This window comes from Silene latifolia, chromosome 5, assembly GCF_048544455.1.
Source record: "Silene latifolia isolate original U9 population chromosome 5, ASM4854445v1, whole genome shotgun sequence".
Lineage (NCBI taxonomy): Eukaryota > Viridiplantae > Streptophyta > Magnoliopsida > Caryophyllales > Caryophyllaceae > Silene > Silene latifolia.
In genome coordinates this window covers 82,995,063-83,006,909 of record NC_133530.1, presented here as the reverse complement: position 1 = coordinate 83,006,909, position 11,847 = coordinate 82,995,063, and the positions used below count along the sequence as shown (strand labels likewise).

General features: G+C 39.1%; 1 non-coding gene across 1 annotated transcript; it reads right to left on the bottom strand.

Annotated features, from left to right (window-relative positions):
• Positions 1–251: 251 nt before the first annotated feature.
• Positions 252–358, bottom strand: LOC141658238 (small nucleolar RNA R71). The gene has a single exon (XR_012549135.1). It is a non-coding gene; the product is annotated as a small nucleolar RNA R71 (small nucleolar RNA).
• Positions 359–11,847: the final 11,489 nt, after the last annotated feature.

Below are 11,847 nucleotides of genomic sequence, written 5' to 3'. Positions count from 1 at the left end.
GGAATCAATTTGGGGGAAGTCCTTTGGAGGATCTCAATTTGCATGTGCAAAATTTTTGTGACTATTGCTCCGTGATCCGACAAACGGGCGTTACTCAAGCCCAAATAAGGGAAATACTTTTCCTTTTCTCTTTGAAGGACAAGGCCAAGTTTTGGATCAATAGCCTTGACCGCACCGCCATGGGAATCACGAGTTGGGAGACTTTGGCTCTTGCTTTCTATCAAAAGTTTTTTCCACCGGAGAAAACTCAAACTTTGAGGAGCCAAATCACCGGATTCCGTCAACAAGCTCTTGAGAGTTTATATGAAGCTTGAGAGAGGTACAAGTAGCTTCAAAGACAATGCCCACGTCATTGGCTAGATAATTGGTTTCTAGCAATAACATTCTACAATGGATGTTGTGCCGAGTCCCGAAGGATTCTTGATTCCGCCAACAATGGGCGGTTTGATCAAATTGACACCGACCTTGCTCATGCCACGATCAAATCTATGGCGGTCCATGATGCTCAATATATCAATTCCCGTATTGTGCCACTCAAAGGTAAAGAAGAATCCTCCAACAACTCCGTCTTTCTAGCTCAAATTGCCTCACTTCAACAACAATTGGCGGAAAGGGATGCTAGAGATTCCGTGCAACAATTCAATGCCATGTCTTCTATAAGTCAAATCATCGTTTGTGATGGTTGCGGAGGTGTAGGTCATTATACCGCTCATTGCCAAGCTCTCATTGAAGAGGTAAATGCGTTCCTTGCTTTATGACAAAATGCTTATCCACCGGGTACGTTCTCAAACACATATAATCCAAATGTGCTTAATCCTCAACCACAACCTCCACCACAACAAAATGCCTATGTCCCTCAACAACAAAATTATATCCCTCCACTGGGTTATCAAAATCAACAAAGGCCCCCACAAAACAATTTCCAACAAAATCAATCACCACCACAAAATGGCCAACAAAACAACCAAGAAGGAGGTAAGCTTAAGGGCTTAATAGTCCGTATACAAAAGAAATTGTTGGCTCAAATCCAAAAGAATGAGCAAGCTCAAAATGCCGCAATCAAGATGTTGGAGCAACAAATGGCTCAATTGGCCTCATCTAGCTCTTCAAGGAAAACGGGTCAACTACCCCCTTAAGGTGAGCAACCACATGCTACCCTTAATGCTATCTCCTTGAAAAGTGGTACAAAATATGAAGGGCCATCCATGCCCAAAGAAGATGAGGAGGTACTTGTTGAGTTGGAGATCTCTCCAAATTATAAGGAAAGTGAAGAAATTCCCAAGAAAGTGGATGATCCAATTGTTATTGAGAGAGTAAAGGAAATGGAGGATGCTCCTCCAAAGAAAGATGTTGAAGCAAAGATTCCGAAAAAAGTCAAAGTGCCATTTCCTCATAGATTGGCAAAGCATCGAAAGAATTCTCAATTCGGTAAATTCATGGAAGTTGTGAAGAATCTCCAGGTAACCGTTCCTTTTACCGAATTAATCACTCAAATTCCATCTTACACTAAGTTCATGAAAGACATTTTGACTGAGAAGAGGACTTTTGATGAAGTTGAAACAATAGCTCTCACCGCCGAGGTGAGTACTCTTTTGCAAAACAAGTCCCCTCCTAAGTTAAAAGATCCCGGGAGCTTTTATATTCCATGCACAATTGGCACCTATCAAATTGATAAAGCTTTACGCGATTTAGGTGCTAGTATGAGTGTAATACCATACTCTATTTGTGCTAAGCTTAATATGGGAGTCTTAAAATGTACTAGTGTCACATTGCAAATGGCGGACCGATCTATAAAATGCCCTTTGGGAGTTTTGGAGGATGTTCCCGTTAAAGTTGGTAAGTTTTTCATTCCGGTTGATTTCATTGTTCTTGACATGGCCGAAGATGCCCAAATCCAAATCATTTTGGGAAGATCCTTTTTACATATCGCGGGTGCGTTAATCGATGTCAAGAACGGTAAAATTACATTGGAAGTGGGTGAAGATAAGGTCACGTATAATTTGAATAATGCCATGAAGAGTCCAATGATAGAAGAGTCTTGTTATTCTATTGACATTTTGGATGTTGTTGACATTGTTATAGAAGACTCTACACCTCGATCTTTATCTAAAGATCCCTTGGAGGCACTCTTGCTTTTAGAATCATTTGCAGGTGATGATGAGATTGGGAATGAGGAGATTGATGCTCTGGAGCAAGAATTGGATGGAGAGGAGCTATCATTGGAGGAGAGCTCATACTTTATAGGCTTGGTTGCTACACCTCAAGATCTTGAGGTACAAAAACCCGAGCTTAAGCCCCTTCCTTCCAATTTGAGGTATGCTTTTCTGGATGATGAGGAGATTTGTCCGGTAATCGTTAGTGCTAAATTAGATGAGAGTCAATTGGATAAATTGCTCCATGTTTTAAGGTCTCACAAGAAAGCCATTGGTTATAAACTTGACGATTTAAAAGGCATAAGTCCCGAATTTTGCATGCACCGAATTAATCTTGAGGAAGATCATAAACCATGTGTTCAAGGTCAAAGACGACTAAATCCTAACATGCAAGAAGTGGTCAAAAAGGAAGTGCTAAAATTGTTACATGCGGGAATTATCTATGCAATTTCCGATTCTAAATGGGTGAGTCCGGTCCAAGTTGTTCCTAAGAAAGGAGGAACCACCGTAGTCAAAAATGATAAAAATGAGCTAATCCAACTAGAATTGTGACGGGTTGGAGAATGTGCATTGACTATAGGAGGCTAAATCTAGCAACCAAGAAAGACCACTACCCATTACCTTTTATTGACCAAATGTTGGAAAGGTTGGCATGTCACAAATATTTTTGCTATCTAGATGGTTATTCCGGGTTCTTCCAAATACCCATTCACCCGGATGACCAAAATAAGACCACATTTACATGTCCTTATGGTACCTTTGCCTACCGTAGAATGCCTTTCGGTCTTTGTAATGCCCCCGCCATTATCCAACGTTGCATGATAAGCATCTTTTCCGACTACATTGATTTTATCATGGAGGTGTTTATGGATGATTTTAGTGTTTATGGTTCTTCTTTTGATGCTTGTTTGACTAACTTGTCCAAAGTGTTGAAGCGTTGTGAAGAGGTTGATTTGGTGTTGAATTGGGAAAAGTGCTACTTCATGGTGAATGAAGGAGTGGTGCTTGGACATATTATTTCGGAAAGAGGAATTGAAGTGGACCGTGCTAAGGTCCAAGTTATTGAGCAACTACCCCCACCGGTAAATGTTAAGAGTGTAAGGAGTTTCTTAGGTCATGCGGGTTTCTACCGCCATTTTATTAAAGATTTTTCTAAGATTGCCAAACCCCTTACGGAGCTTCTTTTAAAAGATGCTCCCTTTGTGTTTACTAACGATTGTCTTGAGTCTTTTAATAGGATCAAGAAGGCTTTGATTTCTGCACCTATCATCCAATTACCGGATTGGAACTTGTCATTCGAGCTCATGTGTGATGCAAGTGACTATGCGGTAGGTGCCGTGCTAGGACAAAGAAGGGACAAGGTTTTCCATGCTATCTACTACGCTAGCAAAACCTTGGATGCGGCTCAAATTAAATATACCACCACGGAGAAAGAGCTACTTGCCATTGTCTATGCCTTAGACAAATTCTGCTCTTACTTGATCGGTTCCAAAGTCATTGTTCATACCGATCATGCCGCATTGAAGCATCTCCTAGCCAAACAAGAAGCTAAGCCAAGGTTGATAAGATGGATCTTGCTCTTGCAAGAATTTGATCTCGAGATTAAAGACAAGAAGGGGGCCGAGAATGTTGTTGCCGATCACCTATCCCGTTTGAAGTTCAATGATGGAGGTATTGAGTTACCTATCGATGATTCCTTCTCCGATGATGTTCTAATGATGTTGGAAGCCAATACTCCTTGGTATGCCGACATAGCCAACTACCTAGTTGGAAGAGAATTGCCACCCAACCTTTCATATCAACAAAGGAAGAAGTTCTTACATGATGCCAAGTTCTTCCTATGGGATGATCCACACTTGTTCAAACATTGCTCTGATGGGCTATTCCGGAGATGTATCCCACATTTGGGATGTGAAAGGGGTGCTAGAAGGATGCCATTCTTCTCCTTATGGTGGTCATCATGGACCATCCAAGACCGTTGCAAAGGTCTTGCAATCCGGCTTCTATTAGCCAACTATGTTCCAAGATGCTAAGAATTTCGTGATGGCTTGTGATGCTTGCCAAGGACGGGCTCCATATCAAGGAGGCACGAGATGCCTCTAAATGGTATCTTGGAAGTAGAGGTGTTCGATGTTTGGGGCATAGATTATCAAGGACCGTTTCCTTTCTCAAAAGGGAATCGATATATTTTGGTTGCTGTTGATTATGTCTCCAAATGGGTAAAGGTAATTGTTACTCCAACTAATGATGCTCGCACCGTGATCAACTTATTCAAGAAGATCATATTCCCAAGGTTCGCTGTTCCGAGAGCAATCATTAGTGATCGTGATACTCATTTCGGTGAGAAACAACTTGATGCTTTGTTGGAAAAGTATGGAGTCTATCATAGAAGAGGCTTGGCTTACCACCCACAAACTAGTGGCCAAGTGGAGGTTTCCAACCGTGAGATCAAGTCCATACTCGAGAAAGTTGTTGCCAAATCACGAAAAGATTGGAGTATGAAGCTCGATGATACCTTATGGGCCTACCGTACCGCGTTTAAGACACCTATTGATACCTCACCATATAGGTTGATCTTTGGAAAGGCGTGCCATCCTCCCGTTGAGATGGAACAAAAGGCTTTTTGGGCAATCAAGGAGCTTAACATGGACCCGAAATTGAGTGGAGAAAAGCGGTTATTGCAACTCAATGAACTTGACGAGTTCCTCTTGCAAACTTACGAGAGCTCCCGTCTATACAAGGAGAAAACAAAAAGATGGCATGACAAGAAGATCTTGAACAAGGAATTTCAAATTGGTGATAAGGTCTTGCTATTCAATTCCCGTTACAAGCTATTTCCGGGAAAGTTGCGATCACGGTGGACCGGTCCATATACCATCACAAATGTCAACAAGTTCGGTTTTGTTGAAGTGATGACCACCAAGGGCGAAAAATTTAAATCAAACGGTCATCGTTTGAAGCTCTACCATGAGAATGTGATCGTTGGTGTGATAGAGGAAATGACCGTTCAACCTCTACCAAAGAAAGCTTAAACCGACTCAAGCCTTTTCGTCGTGCGGGACGTTAAACCAGCGCTTCTTGGGAGGCAACCCAAGCTTTTTATTGCTTTTATTTATTTTTGTTTTTAATTTTCTGCAATTTATTGTTTTTCGTAGATTAGTAATAAAATACTCGACTTGACGATGTTTCTTTTTGTGATTTTTAGGTGAAAATGAAGAAAGGAGAATTTGGAGTGAATCCGACACGCTTCCCCATGCAAGAACCCCGTTCGGGGACGTGGTTTTAGAAAAACGAGAAAAGAATTAGAGCCCATAAGCAAGCAGGTCAAACACGGGATATTGCAGTCAACCTCGATCGGGGTCGTGGTTCTGTGGCTACTGTTCGCTGCTTTATACGGGTAAGTAAAAAAAAAAATTTTCTATCATTCACTTGCAAGCCCGACGGTACTCTCCTCTTCTCTATCTCCATTATTTTCTTCAATTCTCCACCTAAAATCACAAGGAAACATCAATTTCTTCATTGATTTGCAAGATTCAATCACCCATTAACATCAATTGGTAAGTTTTCTTCTCTTTTCTCTTTACATTCATCTATTTCAATCAATTAATTGGATTATGCAAACCCTAATTCAATTTGGGGGAATTCGATTTTGTGCTTTTTAGTGCTAGAAATTGGTTGTAGAATGCTTATTTCATGTTTGTAGTGTGAATTAGTTTACTAATTCGTACTATTATGCCTATTAGGACGAATTTTGGTTTGCCTTAAGATGAATTTTTGTCTTAAATTTCAGAAATATGGCACCAAGAAAAGCTCCTACCCAAGGTGCTTTTAAGAGAAGGAGAGGTGAGGCGGAACCTTCAAATGCTGCGGAGGAAGTGCAAATGGAAGAAGTCCCAGAGTGGCAAGACCCGGATTTTCCGGGTGTGATCTTCAATTCACAAGATCAATACAACAATTGGATCATCTTAAAGAGCAAAGGTATAAAACCAACCAAATTTATCAACCAAGCTTCTTTAAACAACATCGGAATTGAGAAAAATGTTAAGACTTTATTTAAAAATCTTGGTATGAAGCATTGTTACATAATGAATTATAAGACCTTTCCCAAACTCACCCTTGAGTTCTTGAGCTCTTTCGAGTTTCATAGGTCTAGGAAACCCGGTTTTATCGTTTTTGTTACCTTTCGCTTGTTTAATGAAGACCATAGGATGGACTTAGCGGACTTTGCCAATATCTTTCAATTGCCTCACAACGACCTACCTACTGAATCACCCGATTATTACAATCCCGTTTTGACTTGGAAGGCCATTTCTCACTTGCCTTTTCAAGGTAGGGACCATAGCCCTCATCAATATTTACATTACCCCGACATAAGGATTTGGCAAAGGTTTATGGGATGGATCTTTTTTGGGAGGAATGAGCCTCACTCGGTGAGGAAGATTGAGGTAGAGATTTTGGGTGCTTTCTTGAATGTTAATGGTGATCAGAATTGGGGAATCAATATACCCTACCATTTTGCGGTCCATTTGACCAAACAATGCAACCCCAAAAATAGTTGTATTGTCTTGGGGGGTTTGGTTACTAAGATTGCACACCACTTATGTAGGTTTAACCAAGAAAATACCAATTTGAGACCATTGCTTGAGTCTAGGGAAAAAGGAGTTGGGCTTGATTATGAATATTTTCTTTCTTGTAATTGGTTTAGGGATGCTCACCCTAATATGATTTGGAAAATTGGTCGACAAGACTCCATTAGTCTACCCGACGAAAAGAAAGAAATTAAGGCTTTGATTCACACTAAGCCTCATCGTGGAAGTGAACCCTTTACTAGACCTACCTACCATTTGGACCTAAGAGGTGAGACCCATACCACCGTTGAGAGGCGTGCGGGAGGTCCGCCCTCTCAAGCACGTCACTCCACCTCTAACATTGAGTCACCCTCTAACATAGAAATGATGAATATGATGCGGGAAATGAACTTAGGTGTTAATCAAATTCGTGATGACCAACGACTTGCATTGCATCCTATTTATGATCATTTTGCTAGGCAAGGAGTTGTCCAACCCGAGGGACCACACCCTTCATTCTATACTTATCCTCTGGGTGGATTTCCTCCTCCTCCCCCTATTCCCCCTCCCCCTCCTAACAATGATGCAGGTACATTTGCTACATATGAACCCGGTCCAGATTTTTGTGGTTCGGATTATGGTGTTGAGGCATTACAAGAAGGCTATGGTGGATATGGAGGATATGGTGGATATGGTGGGATTAGTAGATGTGGTGATGGCCTTGGTAGTGGCCAAGATATTGGTGAGTATGTCACTCCTCTTCAAGAGGATGATTCAAGTGGAAGTGGCCAACAAGGTGAATCAAGTGGTAGTGGTAAGAAGAAGAACAAAGGGAGGAAGGGGTTCAATTTTTGGCCCTTTTCTTAGATGGTTGATGAAGAAATCCCCCGAATCCATGCTAGCTTGTGTGTGTGTGTGTGTGGGGTGGGGGGGGGGGGGGGGCTAGCAAGTTGAGTAAGTTTTTCATTGCTTTGCATTTTAGTTTAGATCTTGCAACCCATTAAACATAACCTCTAGTCCTTCTTATTTTGTGCTTTGAGCCATTTTTATGGTTTTGTTGGTTAGTTTAATTGTAGCACATTGAGGACAATGTTTTGTTTAGTTTGGGGGGAGATTGCTTTGCATATAGTATAGTTTGCATGTAGTGTAGAAAATTTGAAAATTTTTGAGAGAAATTTTTGCTTTGTGCTTGCTTGTAGCCTACTTTCCTCTTTGCTTATCTTAATAATGGCTTTTTGCTAATGATTTATTCTTTCATGATGGGATATTAGCTACATGGGGATGTCTTGACATAATAGGTGGGAGATGGAGAATGAACCAAATAGGCTTGATCTTGACTTTTGGCAAGCTACAAATGGTAAGGTAGAGCCTCTTTTAGACCGATGCATCCATATCCGGTCTCTCTTAGGTGAGTGTAGGTGTCTCCTTATAATGTGTGTTTCATCAAATCGCACAAGTATGGTTCTCATGTCATCTCTTGGTAAGCATGCATTCATTTGTTATAGCATTTTGGAGTCATTCACATGAATATATTTGCCTTCTTGACCCCTTCACAAACATTTTTCCCTAGCTACATTATAATTTGCCTACCTTGTTGAGCTGGTAGCTTGGTTTGTTTTTGCTTGGGTGCTCAATTAGGATTTGTTTCAATGGTTGTAAAATCATGTGAGCTTGGTCTTAATGCTCAAGAAAGAAAAAAAGAAGAAAAAAAATAAAAAATTGAAGATTTGAAATGAAAAAAAATGAGAATGAAAAAATGAAGAAAGAAAAAGAAAAGAAAAAAGCATGGAAATGAAAAAAAGAAGTATGCATTGAAAAGAAAAAAAGAAGAAGAAAAGATGTGAGAAATTCTCAACCATTATTCATATTATTTTGGAGAATTTTCTTATGGTTTGAATTGCAAAATTGGGTTAGAATTGGGATTGAGCATCCTTGCATTTTCGTAGTTGCTAGCTTGACTTAGCTCCACATTACCATAATTCTTTTATTCCCCTTTCTTACCCATGTTTATTTGCTTTTTTCCTACCCATTTGGCTTCTTTATCATGCTTACTTTCGATTGTTTTGGCTTACTAGATTTGACATGTTTACCATATTAGATTGCGGGCACATTGTTATAAGTTGAGGATACTTGAGTGTTCATTCACAAAATTGTCCTTTCACATATAAAAGAGTTTGAGTGCCCCGTGAGAGTCCATAAGTCAAAAGATCATGCAAGAGCTTAAAGGTTCATTCAAAGTTTTCTATGCTACGCCGTCGTGTAAATCTCATCCATGTGTTGCTTTATTCCTTGCACATGTTGTTTCGGGTTTTTAAATCATTATGCTTAGCTTGTTTGGGATATTTAAATTGATGGGATTTGGTTTCTTGCTTAGGATAAACAAGGATTTAGTTTGGGGGAGTTTGATAAGTGCATATTTTATACATTTTAACTCCCTATATTAGCTTGATTTTACATGTCTTTAGCACTTATCTTAAGTGTTTTATAGCTAATATTTGCATTTCTAGTTGTTTTGGATGTTTTGACATATTTTGTAGGGAATAAGCTTTTTGGAGCTAAAATACTATAAAGTTGCTAGAAATTGCAAGCTAAGAGGAAAGAAGACCAAATGGACTAAGGATTGGATGTTGCATGGACTTTGTACTTCAAGTTGCATGGGTTTTTGCATAGGAATTTGTTGGATTAATTAGAAAAATGCAATTGTGATCAAATATCCAAGTCAAGCCCAAATTACAAGTCAAAAGTCAAGGGGAAAGCATGAGATTCCAAAGTTCTTAAGATGCCAAATGAAAGCATTAACCGGGTGATTAATCGCTAATTAAATCACCCACATATGATACTCTTGCCATTTAAGATGGGATTTATTGGAAACGGAAGAGAAACACACGACCCCGATCGGGGCCGCCCAACCCCGATCGGGGCTGCATGCTCATTGATTTCTTACGTTTCTTCTTCCTCTCCTATAAATAGGAGAGGCATTCCAAGGCTTAGGGGATCCAACTTCACGTCTCATTTTACTTTACAATAGCCTTAAACACTATATTTCTCTCATTAGTTTTCTCATTTTAGTTTACAAATTGTTAAGCTTTCCCTTAGTTTAATCTTTCAATACTTTGTTCTACAAGTTGTTGTTCAAGCATTTGTTATTCAAGCATTTGGTTATTATTTATTTCTTCCATACAAGTTCATTTCTTTAAGGTATTCCTACTTATAGTTTACATTTCTATCTAGTTTATACTTAGTTTATAATTAAGCACTCCTTTTAGATTGCTTTAGTTTTATTTCTCTTGCATGTTAAATCATTTAGTTTATATAAAACATATAATCATGTTTATCATTCCTCTTAATATATTTTACAATTTACACCTTAATATGAGTAGCTAAATCTCTTAGTCTAAGGGCTACGGGAGCCATGCATAAAACAAATATGTAACATGATAAAATAGGTTAATAATAATATTGTTCATATTGCTTCTATCACATGTTTGCACCATAATGTTTAATCTTTGTTTAAGGCCTTATTCATAGATTAAGTGTGTTCATTCATTCTAAAAGTCGAGAGGCATAGAATCGAATTAGACAAAGCATGTGTAGTAGGACGACCTAGTCATGGACGAGAGTTTCTCTAGGACCCGGTCTATGGTTGATACTAATCCCGTAAGGTGGGTATCTTTAAGCCTAAAGCAATTGACAATGTTATTAATACCGAGTTTATCATAATCATATATTTACCCTTGTATGTGTGACCCGACCCCCTTAGACTTCTTTTAATTATATAATTTGCATCGTATTTTTTATTAATCATCAAACAAACAAGCCAACCCAAAATTGAAATCGACCTTGATAAGAATCCACCCATAGCAATTCACGACGTAATTCGCGTTTCCTTGTGTTCGACCCCTATTGCTACATTAATTTGTGTCTAGGGAAATTATCTTTGCATAGGTACACGATAAGCCTATCAAGTTCTTTGATTACCCTATAAAAATATAGAAATCTCAATTAATGTGAATCGTAAAATGAGCGTTTCACCCCAGCTAGAGGGGTGTCGAGTATGCTAAAAACAAAAGAATCCAGCAATTGCTTAGCCCATAAACAAACATCACAACTTCACAAGTCTTGCTTTCAAAAGAAGTACTAGAAGAATGGGAAAAAAATGATAACGAACTAAGGGAGTATTTGGAATAGGGGTGTTAGGAAAAGTGGAAAGGAATAAAACACTTATACTCTCTTTATTAGTGTTTGTTTGGTTAACGAATGATTCTCATACCCCTCTCCTTTTCCCCCAAATCCCTCTACATCAATTACCCCTACCTCATAGAATATCCCATTCCTTTACCCTTATTCACCCAACTACCTCTATCCTACCCACCAGTATGAAGCACTACCATTCTTCCCTTATCACTACTGTCACTCCCTACTGTTTCAGCCGCCAGTGTTGTCTTTGGCCTTTAACAACTGCATTACCACCGATGTCACGGTCAACACTACCCGACGCACAACCACGCTCAACTAGTAGAAACACCCTAAACCTCATAACCCCCACTCCAAAACCTAGAAAGACCCTCCCTCACCTACGAAATCTCTTCCTTAGCCTGGTGTTTTCGATGGTATAGATGTATACGGTCAAATATTGATTCATGGATGCATGCTTATCTCGGTAACTTTACGAGTCAAGTGAGCTAAGGTTAGCTTCAAGGGCGGAACCATGAATGAATTCCATCTAGGACTAGATTTATAGACAATTGAAAGTTTGAAACATATTGTTTAAGGAAAAATTCAAATCGTTAGCAAATCCCCACATATGAGTTTCTGAGCCCTAGGATTCGAAAAGTGAAATTTTTTTGTGTATTTTGTCCAACTAATTATATGCTAAATAAAATAAAATTTATGCATTTTAAGCAAAAATTGCCTTAATATCTGATTGCAACTCCATAGATAGAACATTACGGATTTTCTACTGAGCATATGTTGTACCACGATAATATACCATGAGCAGTAATGCTTGTGTGAGACGGTCTCACATGGTAAGACGGACACAATATATAAAAAGACAACTCATTTATTAGCACTAAATGAACATTTTTTTTATAAAAATGGAGTCGTATTCTAAAATTTGTGATTCA